Source organism: Topomyia yanbarensis, chromosome 1 (genome assembly GCF_030247195.1).
Source record: "Topomyia yanbarensis strain Yona2022 chromosome 1, ASM3024719v1, whole genome shotgun sequence".
NCBI classification, from domain to species: domain Eukaryota; kingdom Metazoa; phylum Arthropoda; class Insecta; order Diptera; family Culicidae; genus Topomyia; species Topomyia yanbarensis.
In genome coordinates this window covers 68,740,630-68,767,508 of record NC_080670.1, presented here as the reverse complement: position 1 = coordinate 68,767,508, position 26,879 = coordinate 68,740,630, and the positions used below count along the sequence as shown (strand labels likewise).

Below are 26,879 nucleotides of genomic sequence, written 5' to 3'. Positions count from 1 at the left end.
GAAGTGGGTCGTTGGGGCGCCAGTGAACCGGAAGCTACGCTCTACCCGGAATCGCTGGATGGACCTCAGCATCTGCTGGCTGGCCGTTGAGTAGGCTAGGTCCACCGCCGGGGACTAGACCGAGTAGACGAGGCGGGGAGCTTAATGGCTCACAGAAACGTGCATCGGTATCGGGAGCGGTCTGCCGCCGGGGAATTCACGATAGGGCTGATTCGGCGCCGTGGACTACCCGACAGAATCGTGACGAAAATGGGAGCTAATTAGCTCACGAAACAAACACCGGTAACGAAAGAAATTCCGTTGTCGGGGAACTCTCAATCGGAGCAGGATAAGCGGTCCACGCTTTTCTAAACTTTCTCCCTTCAACACCTTGCTCTCCCTTGAGTACTATGGCTCTAAAATATTGAAAAATATACTTCACCTTCCAGTCCCTTGCTAATTAAATGCCGTAAAAACTGTTGACAAATTGACTCAATAGGTCGTTAACAAAATGGTTAACAAAAAAATGGTAAAAATAAGCGGTTTAGCTGGAAGATTTTAGTAGAGCTAAATGGCTCAAGAAAGCGGGTATCGGTGTCGGGGGAAATTCCTCCGTCGGGGAACCATAGGTCGGAGTAGGATTAGTTCACCGTTGAGCACTATCCAAGCGGATCGTGATGAGGCCGGGAGCTGAATGACTCACGGAAACATGAGCTGAATGGCTCAGGGAATCAGCACCTAAACGGCTCACCACAGGGACGAGAAATAAACGGCGACGTAATGGTTAAATCAAAGCTCATAGCTCGTGTCACTCCATGAACCAAGCGAGGCTCCGAGATAGAGCAGCAGAAAGAGGTGCGACGAAAGCGCAACGAACCCCCCCCCCCCCCCCACAAAGTAATACGATGACGTAGTTCCGTGGGGAAGAAGGACGTAAAAAGTAAAAAAAGGTTTTTAGTGGTTAGGCACGAACGTGAGTCGTGAGTCCCACACAGTGCCAATACACTACAGGCCAGGCTTTTGAAGCTTTTTTAACCTTACTATAAAAAAAACACATACATACATACACACACAGACATTTGCGGAACTCGACGAACTGAATCGAATGGTATATGTCACTCGGCCCTCCGGGCCTCCGTTAAAAAGTCGGTTTTCAGAGCAATTGCAATACCTTTCTATTGAGAAAGGCATAAATCATTATTGCCTTAAGGTTACACAAAGCCCGCATATTTTCGCTTATTTTATCACTACACTGTGTCACGATGGTATGTCTGCACTGATCACACATTAAACTGTTTTTAAATTACTCTCTTGCAGCGTCTTTCACATAACCAAAGTTGCACAAATATCGCTTCGCTTCGTTGCTGAAAGGTGTTCGGATTTTTTCGTCAGAGTTGGTCAGCTTACAAAAATAAGTCGCGTTAAAATGCATATGTAAATATTACAATGTCTACTCCAATAACCGCAAATTCGACTTGAATTCTATAGGATTCTGTAACACACACAACACAGGTCAGTAGGCTTCGGAGCATAGAGGACATAGAAAACCTTATCTAGTGCTAATATCAGTATATTTCTGACTTCAATCAATTTTAAGCAAGGTTTAAAGAACACCGGCTGCTGATTAAATCAAATATGGTGGTAGTTCTGTGAATAACATCCACGCTCATTGAATTTTCGGCTTCAGTTTTTGTTTATGCTAACGTATTGGCACCACAAAAGCAGTACAGGGGACTTCCGAGAACGAAAAAAGGAGAGGCTAAATTCTGATATTGATTGATTTTAGAAAGTGATACACAGTTAGAATGAAACCAGTAAATTTACATTTACTAGAGTGTAACAAAAGTGCTACATAACCTGTAGCATAGCTTTACGCGGGATTGAAATTTACACGATTTTCATTTGAATAAAACATAATTTTACATGCACTATTAAGCAACATGTAATAGAAAAAATCGTTGAGCAGTGAAAATTTATATGTCTCTTGGATAAGATTTGATCTTCTGTAGCAATATTGACTGAGATATGCTCTAGCTTTGTGTTATGTGTTAATTTGAATGAAAAATTGAATTAGATTATGTTTTACTTCAAAATTTATTGAATTAATTTACAAATTACGTTATAATTAATATTCATGAATTGTTACTGTATAGATGAGAGACATATAGGGGAGATCGCAGCTTGCCATTACATCTCGATCCAGTATGGCAAATTGGTCTATCGTAAATGCCACCTTCTAAAGTAGCTACCTTAGCTGAAGAGTCCCATTTCAGATAAAGCACTCAGTAGCTCCCGTATTTTCCATAAAATATACGATTCAATCGAATTGAGGCTATCCGAAACGAAAAAGTAATGGTCTGCGGATAAAGTGACAAAGACTCCAAGTGTATGCTGAATAGCAGCCAGTTCTGCGACATAAGCTGTAGAGATTGGAGAAAGCGGTGGATTTTTGATTGAAAATACCGAAGTCAATGGCCCACTTGCGGGCGTATGTAGTGTAGTATTCCGCGAATCTCTTCTTTCATGAATATGTCGAAGAAATCAGTAGTTTCAATTAGCCTGGTTGGGATTGAAATAATCGGGGTTAATATTCTGCGCCATCTTGCCAAAGTACAAAGATATAAAACGGGTCTAGGAATTGAGCTCGACAAGCCCCTCGAAATTTTCAATCACCAATGGGTTCAGGATATCGCATCCAGAGTTAAAAATATTCAAATTCATTGAATGAAAATTGATCATATTCAGCCGCATTCATTTTCAATATTCAGTGACGCAGCTGAAAACGTCAAACGAACAAACCGCCCATTCATCCATGCAGATTTTCATTCGTCTCCGATTATTACACGAAGCGCCCGTGCAGCAACGAATCAAACACATCAAAGTAGGCCATGGCACAATGTAAGCGATGATGATTGTTGTTTCATATGCTTTACCGGCATTTGAAAACATTTGCCTAGATAAATAGCTAAATGAATATATTGTAAGATATTCAACTGAATGAATAACGTGGATATTTGAATGAATATGTTTTCTATTCACCGCGAGTCGCATCAGGTTCATTTTCAGCCGTCAACAAAGAGCTTCGATTATTTTTAACTCTGATCGCATCAAATGAGCAATCGATATGAGAGTTACCAAAATCGATTTTTCAATGGAAGAACGTCCGACATTACTTCGAGGCTCATCGTATGGATCGAAAGAATGCATCTTTTCGAGTGGAAGCTGATTCTGATACGATAGATTGACCTGTTAACCGTTATATATCCCAAGGGGCACCCGGGCACCTTTTCAGGTTTCAATTCATGAAATTCCAATGTTTTATCCATAGTTGGAAATTAAAACTTTGTGACATCTTGGAACTTCACTAAGTCAAGGTTTTGGGTTTATAACATTGTTGATCTAGTCAAAGCGCAGTGGGGAGGGGCTCCTGAATTGTACCAAGCCGACGAGGATACCCCAATCATACTGACATATCAATTACTAAGGCAATTTGCAACCGATTTCGATAGTTTTGTGTGTTTTGGCTTCAGGAACTCATTCACTCAGCCACGGTAATCCGGATTTCCGTAAGCATGTTCCAGCACTGGGATATTATTTGTGAGTCTCAATGGAATACTGGTCATAAGGAGCCCAAAACTCTTGGAATTGCATCAGCAGGCTGTCTTTCATGATTTTGGAATCATTTGGTAATTTTACCCCCGAACGGACACTGCGGAGCAGGTTTCCGAAGGAACCGTAAGTGGCAATTCTGAGGTCAAATTGCCATATGGTCTCGCAACAATAAATAAATGGAGTAGACCCATGTTACTGAATCTCACCGTTGACGAACCGCCATGCGAGAAGTAGAGTAGACGAGCCCTGATTCATCTCATTAGTCAGGATGTCACACTATTTCGTTGGTAACTCGACTTACAGTGATCGGATTGCGCTTAAATAGGTATCATCATCTTTACCTCGTTCCTAAGAAGCAGCACAGTTAAAAATGCCTGGAAAATATAAAATGATCGCGTTTAGGCGAAGCGAAATGTCGAGTACAACGTACCCTTATTCATCCTACCATTTGAGCTAATGCGTTGAATAGAGAGAGCAGATACTGCTCTAACTAATGTGTTCAAATCGGTGAGATGAATAGAGGTGCTAAGATGAATTAGGGAGCAGTAACCCTACATGTGGTTCTCAGAAATCAAATTCAGCAAAAAAACATACCATGCCTTTTCAAAGAGAATATTGATGGAAACTGATTCAAAAGCACCATTACACAGTGGTCCGAATCCAGAATTTAGGATGACGAAAACATTTGTGACCAAACTACTGGTTCTAGAGATTTCATGTCTTCGGAACAAATAATCTGTGTCAATTGGGGCATCTTTTGAGATGGGTGCTATTAGGGTGGTCCTTATTGTTTGTACGATCTGAAAATTATTTTCGAAATAAGAAGAGATAGAATAATGAAGTGTTTCGCAAAATTGTAGTACAACATTTTTCAAGCAACTTTTCTGAGGACATCATATTTGTAACTTAAATAGTTTTAATTTTACAGCTATTAAAATGTTGTGTGATAGGGTATCCCTAACAAAATCAGTTTTTTCGTTATAACTTTTTAAATATTTTTTTTCCGTCAATAGCGTCTTCACAAAACTTTTAGAGCTTATTGAGGCGAATATTATTTATATAAACATATTTGAGATAGCTCATTTAGTTCAAAAGTTATGAGCATTTTTAGCAAAAAAATATAACCTTTTCAAATGTTGATATCTTAAAATGGAGCAAGTGAAATTGATTTCTTCTTTTTGCATTCGAAAGACCACAATTGATAGTATGTTTTATGAAAAAATCTCAGAGGTCATTTTTGTTTAACTCATTTTATTTTAGTTTGAATATTGAGAATATTACTACTATTTGTAGCATTAAAAGTAAAACGGTCAGTGTAACCTAGCAACTATTTTTAAAATAAGATCAGATAGATAAACAACATCTCAAATAAAACCTCTCGAGTGTGGCAAAGGGCCCGCTGAGTTGTTTCCGATGTATTTCGTTCCGCCTGAGCCGCGGAAAACCTTTCCAGCATTACGTCATAATGTGGCGAAGAGTCCGCTGAATTATTATTTTAGTTACAGCCTTGGTAGAATCCATTTGGGAATCGGAAAACCTTCCCAGCACCCTGCTTAAGTGCGGCGAAAGGCCATTGCATGCTGTTAATTTGTCACGAGTAATCAAGGTCCGGGTAGCATCCGGAAGATCTAGAAATCTGGAATGGTTTTTTCGAAACTTGCCGATAGACTTATTCCTCGTTTCTAATGCCTCAGTGAAAAGGCCTTAGAAACGAGGAATAAGTCTATCCGCAAGTTTCGAGAAAACCATAGAAATGCATAGAGTAGAATGGGGTCAAACAGGTACGGGTGTGCAATAAGTATAGGGCAGTATCTTTGCAATGTTATTGCAGAGGTAGCTCGTGTTGCGTGAATTAGATACACGGTAGAGAGCATCGTTGACGACTATTATTTCGGCTGTTGCCGTGAAGCAGCTGTATTAGTTACGACGTTGTTTATGTTTTGGCGTGTTGTTCTGCGGAAACGAATTGCCTTTCGTCCTCAGTACATTACATTTAATCAACGTAAAAAACATCAAGTGAGTTGTTTCTTACGTATAAATTAATGTTGAACAAGAGTATTGTGTTGGTTTTTTGATATTTTTGTTTTTGAAAAAGATTCAGACATCAACATGGAACATACGCTACCAACAGGAAGAAAGGATGCTTGACGATTGACGAACCAAGTACCAAAAGTTTATGAAGGGTTGGAGATAGAGGAACCAACCGTACTCGTGATCGTAAATCATTCTCGTTGCTTCCAAATAGCCTGCAAAAACTTGAGCGTTTAGTTTTGCTTTGCTATTGATAACGGCGAGAATCGTTCCAATAAATCTGCATTCAAACCCGTGATCTCACAAGCTCCATTCAGCAAAAACTTTTCTTGTCGCGTTGCCATCATTGGAATTGCCTCCACTGGGTAATGGCTCATTAATTCGAAGGCTCGATCTTTTTTTTAACGATTTGTCGTCTTTCCAACACGCCACTTTGGTGTTTCCTTCTCAAAACGTCGTCATCGACCACCGATTCTTAACATTTCCTTTCGATCATGCCCATATGATCCTTTAGAATACCTATCTGTTTTTCGATTTTAACATCTTTCGTTTCTCTTATTCATAAATTTTTCTGAAAATAGCTAACAAAGTTGATACTGTAAATTGAAATATGTATGACTAAGATGGCAAACATCACACTACGTTCTCCACTGTTCAGATGGATTGATACACGACTACATTAGAAACAACAACTCAGTGGGCCCTTTTCCACACTTGGGCAGTTTTATTTGAGATTTTGCTTATCTATCTGATCTTATTTTAGAAATAGTTGCTAGGTTACACTGACCGTTTTACTTTTAATGCTACAAATGGTAGTAATATTCTCAATATTCAAACAAAAATAAAATTAGTTAAACAAAAATGACCTCCGAGATTTTTCCATAAAACATACTAGCAATTGTGGTCTTTCTAATGCAAAAAGAAGAAATCGATTTCACTTGCTCCATTTTAAGATATCAACATTTGAAAAGGTTATGTTTTTTTGCTAAAAATGCTCATAACTTTTGAACTAAATGAGCTATTTCAAATATGTTTATATAAATAATATTCGTCTCAATAAGCTCTAAAAGTTTTGTGAAGACGCTATTGATGGAAAAAAAATTATTTAAAAAGTTATAACGAAAAAACTGATTTTGTTAGGGATACCCTATCACACAACATTTTAATAGCTGTAAAATTAAAACTATTAAAGTTACAAATATGACGTCCTCAGAAAAGTTGCTTGAAAAATGTTGTACTACAATTTTGTGAAACACTTCATCATTCTATCTCTTCTTATTTCGAAAATAATTTTCAGATCGTACAAACAATAAGGACCACCCTAATAGCACCAATCTCAAAAGATGCCCCAATTGACACAGATTATTTGTTCCGAAGACATGAAATCTCTAGAACCAGTAGTTTAGTCACAAATGTTTTTGTCATCCTAAATTCTGGATTCGGACCACTGTACATTAATGTCAGAGAAGACTGATGCCGTAGGGAACTTGGAAATCGATTGCCTTGTACGCAGCTCACCTGGGATCGATTCCCAACCCCGCACATGGGGTTAGATATATTTCTAAAGAAATTTTGCTAACCCTAAAAGAGGCGAATGACAATAAGGTTAAAACATCTACAATAAAAAAAACTGATGCCATTTGCTCTTTACGAGCAAAAGCCATTGCAATCTCTATTGATAACAACAAAAATCCGTCATTCGACACTTTGCTTTTGTGGAAGCCAAATTGTGTATCCGACAGTAAGCCATTTGCCTCGAATCCATTGTCGAGACGGAACAGGATCATTTCCTCGAATAACTTTCGGGTTGGTGGTTTGCTGGGTTTGGGATCGCGATGACCCTCAAGTAACTTTGAAGAATTTGATTCTTCCTGGCCCAGGGACATTATTGTTAAATGATAAGAGCAAATGAGAACTCCACCATCGAAAAAGAAGTTTCGTTCGCAGTATCACGAGGGGACGCGGCGCGATAAGTTTTCGAACATCCAACGGTTTGAATATTCCACGCTCTCGTTAGTAATGTTTCAGTTTTTCACATGTCGGTTCGTGCCCCAAGGAGTACTCATCGATGATTCTCTCGTTAATCCGTCAACTAACCGGCGTCAGTACCTACGTTTTTTAGATTTTATCAAACACACTCCTTCGCGCTTCTAACGTCGCATATAGTTTATATGCGGTCTGATAAGAGAACGTTATCGAATATTCGCGCCAGGTACGGGTTTAGTCTGAGCTTGATTCGCGCTGTAGAGAATCAAGCCAGCCAAAAACTTGTACTCTTCCTCCGGAGGAAGTTCTTGAATGGATTCCAGGTTGTCGGACATCGCGGCGGCCTTGCTCTTCAAGTCAATGCTTGGTGTGAGGCCATACGAAATATTGATTGATTCCGATGATCTTGAGTTACAATTTCCAAATAATTGGAACTCAATCAGCTGTTCTTTAGTGTATTTACTAAAACTTGAGGTAATCAAGTTTTAGGTGCATATTGAAAAAACAAAAAAAAACCATCTAATGAACCGCCTTTGACGAAATTTAAATAGCACATTCTAAGATTTGTTTACACACTTTATTCGAGGGAATAGCTCTTAGTATTTTTTATACAAATCGGCAAACTTGCAAAACTATCCATCGAAACATACTATTGTTCAACCGAGGAAGTCTACGGCAAATTGTCAGCACAACAAAAGTTCTATACCCGTACCGCTACATTACATTGCCTTTGATCCACTTCACTCACTGACAAGAACGATAGCAACTCACACTACCTATGGTGTATGATTTTATAGTCTCCCTTTGGCTGACTGAATTTTCACACAGCCCTCTCAGTGTGCCGCACCCTCATCGTTATTTGTCTTCATCTGTTTCAATGGTGATGATGAAGTGCGGCCACAGAAGCAATGTCGGAGTACGGCACTGTTCCCCCGGTCGACAATACAGATTTGAAATATCCCTGCATGTGCACGTGGTTTATTTATTCTACACTAACCGGAGAGGGTGGGTTGGCATCCACGCGGTAAGGTGGAATTTTTATTCAATAAGAAGTGATTTAAACTTTTTTGTTCCCTTTTCCATGGCCAAAGCCAAGAGCCCCTCATAGATGTTCTTGTTTCTTGCACTTGGTGGCGCTGTTATCAACATCTTCATCTTCATCAATATCGCCACAACTGGAAGAGAAGCCTAGCACTAGATGTGAAGCTCCCCTTCGGAACGATTACCTACCCTCTTTCCGGGTGATTCATTTTTTTTCTTTTTCGTTTCTATACTTGGTTCGAGGAATCTAGAGATTCTTCGCCACAGAGACAGTGCAGATTTTTTTATCTCGTCTTGCTTCTGGCTAATTCGATAAATTTAAAATTTATGGTGACAGATTGTTGTTATAATAATTTAATTATGTTTACTTCCAAAGGTGACAGCGAAATCTTTCCACTGGCAACGAAGTTTCGAACGACTCCAATTGATTGGCTGGTGGTTATTTAATGCGCAACTTTTCGTATTCAAATTGAAGACATTTTAATTCAATCTGGATCAAACTTGATGTCCTAAATTGGACTGTCTGGCATAAGAGTTTTTTTTTCATTCTTTCGACTTGACGAGCGTTAATCGTCTGTGAAGCGGGGGCACTTAAATGGGATTGCAATGTAACGTTCATTTTTAAATTGACGCGCGCCGGCATGGTGAGATTATTAGAATCAGAATATTTCGAATTATGTTTTGCATGTTCCTAGTAGATAAACTTATTTAACCTTTTGGCATTAGAATATTTAGTTTTGCATAGTTGCACTAACTAAGACTAATCCATCATCCATAGTCTAATACAGTAAAGACCCGTTTTTATTAGTCCCTTGGTGAATTTTAGGCTGATAAAACCGGGAGATTGATAAAATCGGGACATATATTAATCTTTCTTTTTAAGAAACTGAAGCTCTTAAAATATTCTTCTTTAATCCCTAGATATAGCCTCATAACCTTTCTTGATTATTTAGCTTAAACTTCCCATAAGCGGGTCAGACAGTGCAAATTTAAAAAAAAATAATTTTTTTTTGCATATTTCGGATCTCTAAGATAAGAAAAATATGCTCAAAAAAGGATTTGCTCGAATTCAATTAGGTTTGTCTGCTAGAGCCCATCAAATTACCAACTATCAATTTTCATATGAAGCTGATAAAATCGGGTCGAAAAGCTGATAAAATCGGGGGTAGCTAAAATCGGGGGCTGACAAAATCGGGTCTTCACTGTAATGCATTTTTAAAATACTAGTTGAAGATGCGATGACGCATGGAATTCTTAACCGTTATGTATCCGGCGCGGTACCCGGGTAAGTTTCAATTATCCATAGCTGGAAATGTAATGTACTGGAACATTACACCGGAAAATCCGGATTACCAAGCACCAGATCCATTCAACCTGTTCAATTTTACAAATCAAAAAGTGGACGAGTTCCTGAATCCACAAAATCTAAGTGTCCAAATCGGATAAAGGAAGACATAGTTACAAGCATTTCAATTTGTGGGTACCCGGGTACCCACGTTGGCCTGTTAAAGGTGTTTTTTGTTGGACACATAACAGTTAATAAAGATTATTCTACCGTAATTTCTTTGGTTCAGTGGCATCGTAGCGGGGGGGGGGGTTTGGGGCGAAACCCCCCTCCCCTAAATATTTTGAAGAAATTTGAAAAAATTAAATATGTTCAACAAAAATATACCTAATATTTTAATTGGAATTCTCAAAGTTTCATTTGTGAAAGTTATCTTGGGAGAATATTTATTTCCTTGTAGTGAATATTTATTTCCTTGTAGTGAAAATTGGCGGCACACCCAGACACCTACAAGTCGGCTCGTTGTGGAAGCTAGCTCATCCACCAGCCAAGAACTATAACGAATAAATCGCGGCGAAAGGAGGAGCTAAATGGCTCCTGGTATCGTGACAACACTGGGAGCCTATTGGTTCACGAAACGGATATCGGTACCGAGAGAAATTCCGCCACATACTGTAGTCCTTGACTAACGGCGAACATGGACTGGAGAGTGTGCGAGAAGTATCCCCATAGCGACCACCAGGCGATTCGCTACCGCAACGGCCAATGGAACCCTGCTGCAGTACGGAGAAGGACGACCGGCAAGCTAAAGTGGAAGATGAAAGTCTTTAACAAAAACCTCTTTGTTGAGTTACTTTGGCGAACAGCGGAATCAAGTACGTTGATGCGGCTGATCTAACAGGAACGATTGTGACGGCTTGTGACGTTACAATGCCACGAAAACTGGAGCCATGCAGTGGACGGCATGCAGCTTACTAGTTAAATGAGTAACTCAGTAAACTACACGCTGCTTGTTTTAGAGCCAGAAGACGTGCTCACAGCGCAAGATCGAAGAGTGAGAGGGGAGCGCAAGCGACGTTTCGAAAAGCTAGTGACTCTTTAAAACGGGAGATCAAGCTTAGCAAGCCAATAGCCATAAGTAGCTGTGCTGAATAATAGACGCCAATCCCTGGTGGACACGTGCTGAGTCGTCATGACGAAGATGAGGGCCCGTCGACACCAATTGAAATATGCCCGGGTAAGCTAAAGATAATCGTTGAGGGTCTCTTCCCGAAGCACGATTCAACTACCTGGCCACCGACACCGTACGATGAAGAAGAAGGAGGTAACACAGCCGAGTGGCAAGCGACTAACGATGAGCTCAAAGAAGCGTCGATGTGACTAAAATCAAAGAAGGAATACCAACCGTGGCGCTGAAAGCTGCGATCCTGGAATATCCGGACATGTTCAGGATGCTACTGCTGAAGTCTTTAGATGATGGCATTTTCCCCGAAATGAGGAAGGTACAGAAGCTGATGTTGCTACCAATGTCAGGGAAGTACCCGGGCCATCCAGCCTCGTATAGACCAATGCCGCAGCTGTACAGAGCTGCGGAATGAGCCAGATCCTGATGAGCTACTTCCAGATTAGAGTACTGCTGTACCAGACGAACAAAGGGCAGAAGGCAATGCGATTCGCAGCGGGCGTTCCTCAGATTGAAAGAGGATTTAGAGTGTAGGATAGCAAACTACAAATAAAAAATGAAGACACTTATCTGCTTACTCGATGTACGGCTGACCAGTCGATTCTACTGACCAGAAAACACTTAACCGTTCCAGATGCAAACGTCTCCAGCAGCCTTCATTTAAGTCGCACAAAGGATGTGCAAAAAACTTCCAGCATTCACCATCCGCGGAACAACCTATCACGTCGTTTAGATTGTGATGATGTTCGCCACCTACATTGCAATCAATCTTCTGCAGAAACTGGTAATTCGAGAGACTATTTTCCACAATTTTTGCACAATCAGAATTTTCACGTCAGATACAGACAAGGCCAACTTTGTCTCTTAACTTTGCCCTCCATCTTCCGATGTATGAGAATGATTACAATGCCATTTGCCCATCCGTTTGGTGTGGCATCTCTTTTTCGTCATTTGATAACAGATTTTCGAAAATTTTAAATATCTAGATTATCAAGAATTTGCAGATTATCTTAAATATTTGCGTAGATTTTTATTTGTGTTCACCATCGCAGATGATCGTTTGACCTTGAACCAATTTTTTTTGGTAGAATAGAACAAATAAATGCAAACAATTTTACAACGCTAGGCTATTAAACTTCAAATACTTTTCTCTTAGGATTCATCAGAAAATTAGTACTGAATCGATTGAGTAGTCATACAATGTCAATGTCAATAATGCCACTTTTAGATAATATTATTCCTTACTGAAGGCACATAATCGAGCATTAACAAACGCAAAGGTAAATCATGTTGCTAGACAGACTTTTTGTAATTCAATTTATTTGCCGTTATGTACATACTCCTAAGATGATGTGCTGGTAACTATTTGTGATCTATGATTCCGAATCTTGTGATCACGGCTCATACGCACAATATAAATAAACGAATGTTTTCGATCAGCAGCTCCCCACATGAACAGCTGCTACGACGTCAAAACGCAAACTGGCGATTTTTTCGTATGTGAAATATTTTTATGAGAATCACAGTTCACAAAGGGGATGCCCCAACAACGCTATGATGTGCATGCTAGTTCGGCCGAATAAAAAGCACCAATCATGGCGCAGATAATTACTGCTTTCGCAAAATCCAACATTTTGATTATTTTTGTGATTTTACATGCTTCGGGTTAAGTTACAAAATACTTGTGCATCTTTCCAATCAGAGAGTGCAAAAATACAGTTTTTGTAAACGAGATGTATAGAATTCGCTCCAACCTTCAAGATTTTTTCTAAATCAAATCTAGTATATAAAGCACAGTATTAAACTATCGAAAAATTCGAATTTTCAATATTCAAAATAAATCAGTCAGATTAATTATACTTAAATTTTTTTTCAGAAACAACCTCTGCATCCAAGATGTTTCACCAGCAGCTAGACAAAAAAGCGCTCCAATACGGTTCCAGGCAACGGCAAACGGCGGTTTTCAGTCGGTATCAATGTCGATCCGGAATTACATTCACTATCAAGGGTACCCAAACAACGAATGGGCATCATAACAATTTATGCGCTGCTGAGATAGTTCCTTCTGAGGGTACGCGCAATGTTCTCTGTCTTGTACATAATACTATTAACAGATAATCATTTGACCTAAGGCTAGCTTTTTGCAATAAATTGACTATGCAATTCATGAGCGTTCGAAATCAAAACGACCTTCTTCATAAAACTATCAACGACTTTTTGCTCTTGTTTGTATTAGTGTGGTCTAACCCAGGATATGGAACTGCGTTGTAAACATAACGAATCCTTAATTTTCTTTGCGCGCACCGCCAGGAGGTACTTTTTACGGAATAAATAGTAAAATAAATAACGATAACAATAACATCTTTTCGATTGGGTAAATTCAACCAAGAGATTGTAGGTAACCGTTGAATACATAGCGAAAATTTTATCTGATAGTAGTTTTCTGCAGTAGGACTCACTAAGACAAATAATGAAACATAGCGCTGTTTTACGTTTAAGCAAAAATGAATTGGTTTGTACGCTAAGAATAAGCTTAAAATAGACTATTTTTTGTTGTTTCGTTTAATTCATTGCCTATCAAACACTTTTAATCTATTGTTGAATTTTGTTAGGAGCCTTTAGGATACTTTCTTACAACTAATCAAACTATAGTGATATTACAGTTAGGCTCGGTAAAAGGCCCGGTGTTGCCTAATCCTTTCTGAGACTCCCTGCAAGCGGAAAAGCGCAACAGGTTGTTCAGAAATTTAGGCACGCCCTACCGCGCAGTGGGCGGTGTGGAAAACGATGCTGTCAGTAGCTAACGCACAAACCATTTTCCGCTTCTTGTGCTTTTAGCTCAACCCCTTGTTTTCGCTGCCAGCTTTTTGGCTCGAACCAATAGGGCGGCATCTTCCGTTAAAAGCAAAATTGCTGTCGTTTCGTGGAAAAATTCAGCAACTAAAGCTTAACACGTGGAAGCAATCAGTAGATGATACACATTTTGGGTTCTGCTTTACGTTATTGTAGTGTAACCAGTGCCATTTAAAGAATCTTGTATGAATTTCAATCTACGCTATAATCCTCTCCGGAAAAAAAACAGTGCTCCGTCAGACAGATGAAAACATGTAAATAAATACAATTCGATTGCTAACAATTTGTACATATAGTTACCAAATATGATTCGTAGTAAATCTAAGTCGGCTAACCCATCCCTAACCTAGGTGATAGTTGATCAGTTATTGTTATAATGAGCTATTATCTTTTTTCCGTTCAACTGCATCGATGAGGGATTCTTCGATTATGAAAGAATGAAATTACTAGTATAAACCAATTTGGCGATAACATTGTTTTAATCATTAAATGTAAATATTACGATAAAATAGGTGGAAACATTTAATTATAAGCTAATGTCTAATGAAGATGAGGTTAGTAGAAGAAATCAAAAGTATATTCATAGTAACAACCTTACTATCGTAGAAACATAATAATAAGAATAATAAGCGAATAACGTTTGATTGGAATCAGAACAGAAATTAGACTTCACATACACACACAAACACTTATCCGATATCGTCGAAATTAGTAGAACAAGTTGATCTTCAATGACCAGTGAATATCGTGAAAATGAATGTGTTCGTAAAATTAATTTTTAATTCCATTTTAAATTACTTTTGTTTTCCGAGACCTGTTTCTGTAGTGAAAGGAACACTGCGGTAGTGAAAAATGCTGAAGAACAATTGTTATGAATTCTTGAAAACAAAATGGAAAAGCGATCGTGCTAGTGAATGATCGAATGAAATCGCTAAGGTAATTTGTGGGAAAAATGTTGCTTCGTACAAATTAATTTATATTGCAGGAAAAGGAAAATGTGTAAAGCGCAAAACATTGACTTTGGGTTGTTGAATCAAATTGGATCAATAAGAACTGGTGTTTTGTATTTGCATCCGAAATCCCATAACTGTATATATAGGTGCTTCCTATAAGGTTCTTTATTCAGTCGTGAATCACTCTCACGCGTTCTGTTCATCGACCTTATACAAAGCTAGGGTTGCCATCCCTCCGGGTTTGACCCGGAGACTCCGGTTTTCGGGAGCGATCTCCGGGTTTTACATCAATTTCTCCGGATTTGGTGAGAAGAAGCATAGGTTCAATTTTTTTGGAATTAATTGATTCTTTACAAAATATTTAAAAAGTCTAAATTAACTATTACTCTGGTTCAGATTTATTTTTCCCGACTAACCCTTCGTTTCAAGGTGGCGAAGAGTTCACCAAATATTGCTAATTTTTTTCACAAAGCAATGAAAATGAAAAACAAATAAAATTTACTACAAATTAATCTTCCGGAAGTCGTGCTAGTGCACTGAGTGTCTTAGGGGACCAGCGGCTGCTCGTTCGGTAAGCCATATGCGCGACTTCCGGAGGGTTAAAGAAAGTAATATTTCGCCATGTGCTACAATTGAAATGTTGCATTTTACTAAGTCGCTCAAAATGGTGTAAAAAAGTTATTTCACTGCAATTTTACCAAATCATTTCACTCTTAGTGGTGCTTATCACCAGCTGCACTAAGGTCTGGCAGATTTGTTCTAATCCAACTGACTAGGACACCATCAAACGAGCTCTTGCGGAGTTGTTGCTACTCCAGCAGCGATCCTTAACTGGGCTAGGGTGGTGAGTTTTGCCCCTTTGTTGCGAAATTAAAATTTGTTGGTGACGAATAACCGACACCACATAAAGTGATGTCGCAGCTCTGCCTCCTTTGCTCTCCTTCTCCTGTTAGTTGTGGAGGAGAGCAATGCTCGTTCGATCTCCACAGTGAGAGTAGCTGGTGCCTTTGTATTCTTGGCACTTAGTCGGGGAAGTGAAATACTACACCACATTAAACCGATAAAACCGTTCTCAAGCGTGAAAAATTTACAGTTTTACTTTAAAGTGGTAATAAAAAGCGATTGAAGTGCTCTGAAAAGCCTAGCAATCGCTTTGATTCCAATTTCTGTCTCTGTTTTCTGTTCCACTCAAAATCCACCACCCCCCAGATTTGTGGCTTGGACTGCTTTAATCAGGTACTCATCCATGTACGCTGGTTTCCGTGTAGGACGCATCGGTCGCTCCAATGGGGTGATCGTATTCTGAAGGTTAGCAGGATCCATCGAGTTACCTCCATTTATTGAGGTAAGCTCGTCTCTTGCAGTGTCCGCGGATGTTACTGTCGTCTGTTCTTCTGAATCTGAAGTCATTCCAATAGGTCTGAGGTGACTTACATTACGGTGGATTACGCGATTCGATTGAGTGGACCGTAGCGTAGCGTCTGATGCAGATATGTTTATGATTTTGAACTCTTCTGGCATAAATGTAGATGAAAGTTTATTTATTTGATCTTTGCTACCACCATGTCCCCCTCATTCAATTTAGATGGTTTTGCATTTCGGCGATTGTCAGTGTATTTTGCACTATCTAATTTACGAGTCCGTCTCGGTCACGAATTTCTTCCTTATTTAAGTTAATTGACTTTTCTTGAAATGAGGGCAATTTATCTCGTAACACACGTCCAAACATTAGCATAGTAGGTGCGACCCCTGTTGTTGCATGAGGTGTAGAATCGTACATTAGTAAGAACGAGCGCAAATCCCAGATTCAATCCACACTGTTTGATTCCTGGCTTATTTTGAGATGTTTTAGTATGGTTTTATTGGCACGCTCTACTTCACCATTCGCTTGCGGCCAGTATGGTGTTGTGTGTCGCAATTCAATGCCGTATTCTCTACAGTATGAATTCAACTCTCCGCTCGCGAACTGGGGACCGTTGTCAGTTCTGATAGATTCTGGAACTCCAAACCTGCAAAAAGTTTCGTGCAAAGCTTGCACCATTCGACTGGCAGTTATCTGCTTCATGATCACTACTGAAGTAGTCTACCATGACCAATAGGTTATGTCCAGATGGCAAGGGTCCCATAAAATCGATTGCGATGTCGTTCCATGGCTTTTCCGGCATCCTTGTTGGTTGAAGTGGTTCCAGGAGGACCAAGAGCTGATACTAAGGTGCATTCTTTGCATCGTTTTACACACTCCTCAGCTTGTTTGTCAATCAAAGGCCACCACACTTTTTGTCTTAACCGGCGCTTCATCGCTGCCACACCGGGGTGTGCTTCGTGAGCCAGTGTTAACACACGGTCGCGTAGGGTTATTGGTATAACAAGTCGATTTCCCCGCAACAATACGTTTTCTAGAGCACACAAATCATTCTCATACGGTTTGTATTCCTTCGGAATTTCTATTTTAAGGCTAAGTGCTTGAATGACCGACTGTAGTGAAGGATCCTGCAGAGCTTCTTGCACTTTTCCACAATACTCCGAATGTATTTTTCAGCAGTTTCATTGAATGGTTTATGTGGTGCGCTTACTGCTAAAAGTCGAGAGAGGGCATCCGCCATATTTGCGGTTCCTGGAATATGCTCAATATCGTAAGTATAAGCTTGTAGTTGCAAAATCAATCGCCCGATCCTAGCACAGGGCTTTGAATTGGGGCCAAACAAAAATTGTAATGCCTTGCAATCCGTCAGCAGTGTGAATCGTTTCGCTTGTAGATACAACTTAAATTTATCGACACCCCATACTAGAGCTAGGGCTTCGCGCTCTGTTTAGAAATATTTTTTTCCAGATCCGATAGAGCTTTACTAGCATATGAGATTCTAGTTTGACCCCGAGAGTCCTCTTGCAGTAGAACGGCTCCCAGTCCAGCGGGGCTAGCGTCTGTTATCAGTTTGGCACGATCTTAAGGGTTAAAAAATCCAAGATGGTCGATATTGCAGTTTTCTTTTTTTTTACAGCATTGAATGCCATATTCTCTTTAGAGGTCGATTTGAACGGCACCTCGGAACGAAGTAGTTCTCTTAATGGAGCCGTTCTGGTTGCCATATCTGGGACAAAACGGCTTACATAACAAATAAGCCCTAATACGCTGCGCAACTCTGAAACGTTCTCTGGTTCTCGGAATCTTTGAACGGCAACAATCCTGCTTTCCATTGGTCGGACCCCTTTGACTGAGAGTTCGTGTCCCAAAAATTTTAAACCATCGACGTCATACACACACTTTTTTGGTTAAGAAGGACATCGTACTCAGTGAATCGTTGAAGAACTACAGCCAATCTTTTGTCGTGTTCTTCCCTCGATCTACCGTAGACAACAATGTCATCAAGATAAACAATCACCCCTTCCAGTCCCGCTAAAATCGATTCCATAGCTTTCTGGAACAGTTCAGGTGCGCAGCTAATCCCAAACATGAGTCGCTTGTACCTGCATGTCACAAATAAGAAGTAAAGAATAACATTGAAACCCTGTTAACAAAACCTTTTATTTCTTTTAGTAAGTTATTCAAAATCAGTCTACCTGAACAGTCCGTATTTAGTAATGAAGGTCGTTATTGGTCTTGATCGCTCGGAGATTTCGATCTGGTGGTAAGCCTCCTTTATATCAATTTTCGAAAAACGCACAGCTCCATTCACAGATCCCAATAATTCGTCGACGAGAGACAAGGGATGAGTTTCTCGAAGTACCGTAAACCGGGGTCACTTTGATCATCGGGGTGACTTTGATCACTCGAAACTTTTTTCGTAGATCACTTATTAAACAAGAATAGTCTACCGAATCATTTCAATTTGAGATAATTTTTACTCTAAACTTATAAAATACTGATTTGTTATACTTTTTGAGTATATTGTTCGGTTTTTGGGTACAAAAACTACAAAAAACCGAAATTTGACTTTACCCGATTTTTAAGCTTCGTAAAGTGTCTATTTTTTATAAAACAAATAAATCTCAGATTTGAACAAGAGTAATAAATTACAAGCGAGTTTTTATTTTCCTTTAGATTGGGATATGCTAAATTTAGTTTTGAGAGTTTGTTTATTTTTAATACATTTTTTGTGACACTAGTTGGCAATTATTTCAAATTATTTTAAGCTAAAATTCGCAACATTTTTTTTATTGTTCAATATTCCAACGTGTTAAAATGGATGAACCTTTTTGTACATTGATAAAACACTGAAGTAAAACAATTTTAGCCGTTTCAAAGGTTTTCAGAATCTTTTATACTAGTTGGACACAAATTATACGAATTTTGGTTACTCGAATTTTACAGTTCATTGAAATCTTTGTATAATACCAATTAACATCTATTTAACAATGAGTATCTTTCCATAATTAGTGTAAACAAACATTTGAATGAAAAACATTGACATCAATAACTTAATGTGGGTGAACATGCAGGTTATCAAAGTCACCCCGGAACACGAAAATGGACTTCAACTTGAAATCATTTTTGAAAAAATAGCTGTAAGCGGACAATTTTAGGTAAAACCATCCAATCTTGTTCTCCATACATCAGTACATGGTTTAAAAATATTAAACTTGAAAAAAATGTGTTGCGTCTAAAAATATGTAATGATTACTTCGAAAAGTGATCAATGTCACCCCGGTTTACAGTACCGCCTGATTCGCTTGTCTCATATCAATGCAGAGGCGAATCTCTCCCGAGTCTTTCATAATCGGAACCATGGAGGAGACCCAAGGAGATGGCTCCTTTAATTGCTCGATAATGTCTTGTTCAAGCATTGAGCGAAGTTTTTTTTTCTCAATTTCCTCCTCCATTGTAATAGGAGATCGACGGTATGACTGTTGCACCGGTTTAACATTTTCATCGATCGGGATCTCCATTATTACACCGCGGATTTTCGAGAAAGGCTTATGCTGCTTTATTTGGATCGAATCAACATTGAAACCAATCTTTAGAACTCCAAGATTTTTTGCAGTACGATCTCCCAAAAGTCACTGTTGACCACCTTCAACCACATAGAATTTAGCATATGTCTTGTGGGATACAGCTTCAATCGTAGCACTGAACATACCACATATCTTTATCGGTTCTGTTGAAGCGTACGCAAGCAGATTTCGATCTATGTCCGTCGACATTTCTTCGACTTCCACACCGGTTTCCTTTAGTTGTTCCCAAACTACTTTAGTTAGAATATTGGCATCTGCTCCAGAATCGATATTCATCGGTACCTCTACCCCACCGATTCTGAAAACAAATACATTCCTACCCATCGCGTAAAAAATGTAATACTTTCCTTGTTCTTTGTCAGATTCGTCTGTCACTACTCGGATCCGCTTCATCTTCGGTCCAGAACCTTCAGAATCTTGGCGACGTTTCTGAGCCTGAACGCCAGAGCAACATCTTTTCGCCCAGTGACCTTCTTTCCCACAATTTGAGCATTTAGTTTGTTTCGCTGGGCATTCACTGCTCCCCTGTATGTGTCCTCGTCGCCCGCAGCTATAGCATATGAAACGATCGTTCGAGGAAAATTCACGGGTACTACGATTCGGGAATCGAGACGTGAACCTAGCATTTTGAGGCTGTCTGTTCCGGTAGCGATGTATGATAGCGTTAATGTTATGAGCTTCCGCCTTCGACTGATTGTGAAACTTCCTCGACTGTTCTGAAGATTCTGCCAAGCTTGTTGCTAATGCCCCTATCTCCTCCAGAGTACGATCCCTTTGGAGAAGTTTGACACGCAACCTTGAGCAATACGATCAGCAATCAGCTCGTCGATGACAATCGGTGCATAACTACATCTAGCAATCTGCTTGCGGAGGCGTATCACAAAATCAGCAAACCGTTCTTCTTTTCCTTGTACGATTTGATGAAACAAGTTACGCTCGTAGGTTTTATGACGAAATGGTTCGAAGTAGCTGTCGAGACATCTGATTGCCACATCTTACACAGGTGGGTCAACTGTAACATGTGGGACTTCATCGACTCCCGGAAGATGTCGCAGTAGTTCTTGCAAACTAGGTCCTCCTAAATATGCCAAGTGAGCTCGTTTGTCACGCTGAGATTCGATGCGATGAGCCGCAAAAAATGATTCCAGGTCATGCTTCCAAACCTCCCATTCCGCTGTCAGCTGACTTTTTTCAATCAAGACGTCAAATGGTTTGATTCTGCTCGGTATGTTCATCCTATACAATATATATATATATATATATATATATATATATATATATATATATATATATATATATATATATATATATATATATATATATATATATATATATATATATATATATATATATATATATATATATATATATATATATATATATATATATATATATATATATATATATATATATATATATCAAAATTTTACTTAGCCTATTTTATAAATTCACCTCCATGTTATCATATCACAAAAAATGTTTGATTTTTCTTTTCTTTTTTTGTTGACCTGCATCCCAGCATTTTTCTCTAAGATAAAATAATTCAACTAGAACCTTTTTCTACAACAAATAATCTATGATTGAGAACATTGAGAAAACCTCGTGATCAGAACCCGCATCCGACCAGCATCAGGTAGTTTATTTATTCTCCGAACGCAGCCCTCCACTTCACCTCGCGGTATTGGTACACAACCAAACCCAAAAATTTGTACATACATCCTGTGACACACATTCAATGATGCAAAGCCAACAAGTCGTAGTCAGCATATACGTGTATTCAACCAACTTCAGCTTAATTAATCACTCTTTGAAGCGGTACACAACCTTTGTTCGGGCCGTTTAAACGTCACGAATGAAAATTTTGTGTGTAACTTTTAAACACAGCCTGCCTAGATAATATGGCAACACGCACCGCTGCGCTACGTCAGCGTAACAAACGCAACGCAAACGAAGCGCGCGAAAGGGAAGAAAAATGCTACCTGTATTGGAGGATAAATGGCATAAGGTATCGTACTTTCGTCGTGTTAAGACATGCAGTCGAAGATTAGTTTTTTTTGAGTGAAGCAAATTTAAGCAAGAGTAACACATGTAATTAGATGAAAATACATTATTAAAACTAAACGCAAGTGTTTCTATCCGGTTTCCGAATTACGTGGTGGAAAATTCGCGGAGTTCGTCGGTTCGCCTATAATCACCAAGTTTCAGTCCACTCTCGAACATAATTTGGTCCATCGAACCGAATCTAAGGTTGTGAAGTGCTCCGACGGCTCCGACTGTTACGGAACCGGAAGATAATCAGCATCGTGAAAAGTGGTTACGCAAAACGTGGTTTGGAAAATGGCCGCCATATTGGAATAGTACCAGCGCCATTTTGGGCCCTATTCTCGCAGTCACGTCACCTAGTGACTAGAGTAAATTTTGTTCTAGTCACTAGGTGACGTGACTGTGAGAATAGGGCCCTTTGTTATGAGCTTGAAGACTGGTGTGCGGTAGCCATTTATAGTGTTTTGTGAGTGTTGAAAAAGCGAGCATTGAGCGCTCTGGGAAACAAAGTGGATTTCTTCGTGGTTTCGATTTGACCATCTGAGCCCTTGAGTTACCGGTTGCGTGAACATAGACTTGGCTGTGTTCCCAACCATCGTCGAGCATAGGGCTTGACCTGATGTGGTGTTTACGGTGGCATGTCGAAAAGAAGTGATCCAAAGCATAAAGAAGCAACGAAATTTGGAGCTAGTTCTGCACTTGGGCAGTCTACTCTAGATTTTTCGACCCCTCGCATCAAGAAGAAAAAGAAGAAGGTTAAGTTGACGGAGAAGTTGGTCTCCGGAGAGAACATGGATAAGCTCGTCCACCGCCGTGGCGTAGCCAAAGGTAAGGTTACTCGTATCCTCCATACTATATGCCCCGATGAACAGGAAGTGGCTCAGCTGACAGAAGCTGAGGTTAAGGTGTATCTGCGGAAATTAGAAGCAGCTCAAAAGGATTACAACGATGTTCACGAGCGAATAATGGAACTAACGACGGTCGAGGACTACGAACAACATGACCAGCAGTATGAAGAGTTCGACATCCTGTACGATAATGTTTCTATTATGTTGGAGGAACAGCTCACCAGGATCAACGCAACCGCGGCGGCTGCTGCTGCTACCACAGAGCTCACAAGGAATGGCAATAACCAGCAAGCACCAGTTGTAATTCACCAACCGCTTCGCATGCCGATTCCCATATTCGATGGTCGGTACGAAAGCTGGCCAAAATTCAAGGCCATGTTCAAGGACCTCGTGGACAGAGGTCCAGATCCACCAGCTGTCAAGCTATACCATCTGGAGAAAGCTCTGGTCGGTAGTGCAGCTGGTATTATTGATGCAAAAACAATCAATGAGGGCAACTATGCCCATGCGTGGCAAATCCTGGAAGAGCGGTACGAGAACAAGCGTCATGCCATTGATTCCCACATTCACGGTCTGCTGAATCTTAAGCGCATGATTAAGAAGAGTCATTTGGAGCTACGCAATCTGGTGGATGAATGCAGCAAACATGTCGAAGGCCTGAAATTTCTTGAACGACAGTTCGAAGGTGTTGGAGAGGATTTCGTGATTCAGCTTTTGGCCGCAGCGTTGCACTCTGACGTTCGTCATCTGTGGGAGTCATCGGTTAATCATGGAGAGCTCCCCGAATACAAAAAAATGCTGGCGTTCCTGAAGGAACAGACTTTCATTCTGGAGAGAATTGAAATCAGCTACCAGAAGGCTACAATTCCCGTTAAATCTGCTTATGCACCTAGCAAACCGCCGGGTCAAAAGGTACATGCAACGGTTTCGTCGAACGACACGGAAATAAAGTGCGATTTCTGTGGTAAGGTACACGCAAATCATAACTGCGCTGATTTCAAATCTCTACCGGTTCCGCAAAGATTGGTGAAGGTACGTGAGAGAAACGTTTGCTTCAACTGCCTAAGAAGAGGCCATCGAAGTATCGACTGTTCGTCGGACAAATCGTGCCAGAAGTGAAAGCGTCGGCACCATAGCCTGTTGCACGCAGAGGACAAACCTAAGGTGGCTCCGGAACCACCTGTAATAGAGCAAGAGAATGCACCATCAGCAACGGTTCCGACAGTAGCAACATGCAACAACTTGGCTACTCATTCGCAGTAAGTGCTGTTGCTCACGGCGGTAGTGGATGTTTTTGATAAAAACTACAAGCCCCACCCGTGTAGAATATTATTGGACAGTGGTTCCCAAGTAAATTTGATTTCACATTCAGCGGCTGATATGCTGGGATTGATGCTGAATGCTTCAAAGGTCACGTTGTTCGGAGTCAATAGCGCGAAAATAGAATCCGCTAGTGATTGTGTGGTGCATCTGTCTTCAAGGTACGCTGATTTCCACGCAAAAATCAAATGCCTTGTCACCGACAAGGTCACTGCAGATCTCCCTACGTCGGCTATGAACAGTGCATTAGAGATTCCCGTTGCTGTTCAATTGGCTGACCCGAAGTTCTTGCATCCTAGCAAAGTGGATAAGCTCTTGGGTAACGAATGGTTCCTGAAGTTGTTGCTACCTGGTGAGATTATGTTGGCTGAGGGTCTACCCATTTTGCGCGAGACCCAATTTGGCTGGGTTGTTGGTGGCGTATATAATGATGGTGCGGCATCAGATGGAGCAGTTCACTCGCATACAATCACGATGGACGATTTAAGCCAGTCCATTCAACGATTTTGGGAAGTCGAAGATGTTGCTAGTGCTGATAAATCGTGCAATGATGAGGATGAGTGTGAAGAGCATTTTAAGGTTACCCATCGTAGAGATGCGTCCGGGCGATACATAGTCCAGCTGCCTCTGAAGGAGTCCGTCAGCGAGCTGGGAGATTCTAGGTCGATGGCATTAAAAAGGTTCCATGGATTGGAACGAAAATTGTTACGGTATCCGGACTTGATGAAGCAGTACCACGAATTTATGGACGAGTACGAGAGTCTTGGCCACTGTGAAGAAGTTGATGTAAACAAGGATCCAGTAGACACCATTAAGTGGTACTTACCACATCATGCTGTTCTGCGACCTTCAAATACCACTACTAAGTGTCGTGTAGTGTTCGATGCGTCCGCTAAGGTATCTGGTCGATCGCTCAACGACGTAATGAAGATTGGTGCTATCATCCAGAGCGATTTACAGTCCATCTCACTTCGATTCCGTATTCCGCTTCATGTGTTGGCTACTGATGTAGCCAAAATGTATAGGCAAATCTTAGTCGATCGGCGGCATACGCCGCTATCTCGTATATTCTGGAGGAAAAATCCTTCCGATCTCCTTCGCGTCCTAGAGCTGACAACTGTCACCTACGGCACGGCTTCTGCCCCGTTTTTAGCAACGCGGGCACTCTTGCAGCTGGCTATCGACGAAAGCTCCAAGTACCCGCTAGCTGCAGATATAGTGAAGAACAGTTTTTATGTCGATAACGCGTTGTTCGGATTCAACAAGTTGGATGAAGCAAGTGAAGCTCAGGTTCAGTTGATTCATCTCCTTCAAGCTGGTGGATTTCATTTGCACAAATGGGCATCAAACAATCCGGTACTGCTGGAGCGTATTCTGGAAAAGGACCGGGACGAACTGGTCAGTATTGATGAAAGCGGAACAAGTGAGGTAATCAAAACATTAGGGCTAATGTGGAACCCTGATTTGGACGTTCTCCAGTACATCTCCCTTCCAGTAGTGAGTGAAAGGGACATAACCAAGCGACAAGCGCTCTCACTGGTATTGAGAATGTTTGATCCGTTGGGACTTGTGGCACCAGTTATCGTTGTCGGCAAACTTCTAATGAAGAATATCTGGAAAGAAGAAGTGGAATGGGATGAAGAGCTCACGGGTGATTTGAGGAAGAAATTTGATTATTTTCTTAGTGCATTGTGTGGTATTACACGCCTTCGCATCCCTCGTCATGTGATAGTGACTGGAGCTGCTGCTTTCGAGCTTCATGGATTTGGTGACGCAAGTATGAAGGCATACGGGGCTTGCGTGTATTTCTGGTCAATCGTGTCTGGTCAAGCTACGGTAGTACGATTGCTGTGTGCCAAGTCGAAGATTATTCCGAAGACAGTGTTGACCATTCCAAGAAAGGAGCTTCTAGCTGCGCTTTTGCTGCACAGATTGGTGAGAGCAGTGATTTCAGCATTAGAACTGTCTTTTCGTGACATTACACTATGGTCGGATAGTCAAGTAGTGCTAGCATGGCTAGCTAAGAATCCGGACCATTTAGAAGTGTTTGTACGCAATCGAATTAGTGAAATTACTGCGACAGGAATGAAATTCAAATGGAAATATGTTCAAACTGCTGATGGTCTTGAGAACAACGACCTTTGGTGGAATGGACCGTTGTTCCTGCGCAATGAAGAATATCAGGTGGTTGATCCAGAACCGCTGTCCGATGACGATGTACCTGAGTTGCGGCGATCCACTATTGTTTCTACGACAATGAAATCGGAGCCGTTACCGATTTTCCAGAAGTTCGAGTCGTTCAGGAAGCTCCAGCGAATCCTTGCCTACGTTTTACGATTTTGCTGGAACGCGAAGGAAAAGGCGAAGAAGAAGCGAATCATACAGCGGTTCCTAACTGTGTTTGAAATGCGCCACTCCTTGAAGGTGATTGTTCGGGTGGTTCAATTGCAACATTTTGGTAAGGAAGCAGCCATCATTGAGTCCGGTGAGTACTGCAAGAGATTTTCTATGTTGAACCCTTTTATGGACGATGGAATGATTCGTGTCGGCGGGCGTCTTCGGCATTCAAATCTGCCTACGGCGTGAAGCATCAGTGGGTCTTACCAAAGGATGATGTGATTGTGAAACGATTAATTGAAGCTGTACATCGTGAGAACCTACACATTGGACCGTCGGCTCTTCTAGCCCAGCTTCGTCGTCATTTTTGGATTTTGGGAGCTCGCTCTGCTGTACGTAAGGTGACAAGAAATTGCGTGCGGTGTTTCAAATTAAAACCTCCGTGTGCAAGCCAATTC

The 26,879-nt window shown here is 40.6% G+C and overlaps 1 protein-coding gene across 6 annotated transcripts in view; it reads left to right on the top strand.

Annotated features, from left to right (window-relative positions):
- The window catches only part of LOC131677866 (forkhead box protein O), a 226,973-nt gene extending 211,950 nt beyond the window's left edge, over positions 1–15,023 (top strand). For all 6 annotated transcript variants that reach the window (XM_058957942.1, XM_058957943.1, XM_058957944.1 and 3 more), the window contains exon 11: positions 12,994–15,023. The gene's annotated coding sequence lies outside the window, so the exon portion shown is untranslated. The remainder of the gene's footprint in view (positions 1–12,993) is intronic.
- Positions 15,024–26,879: the final 11,856 nt, after the last annotated feature.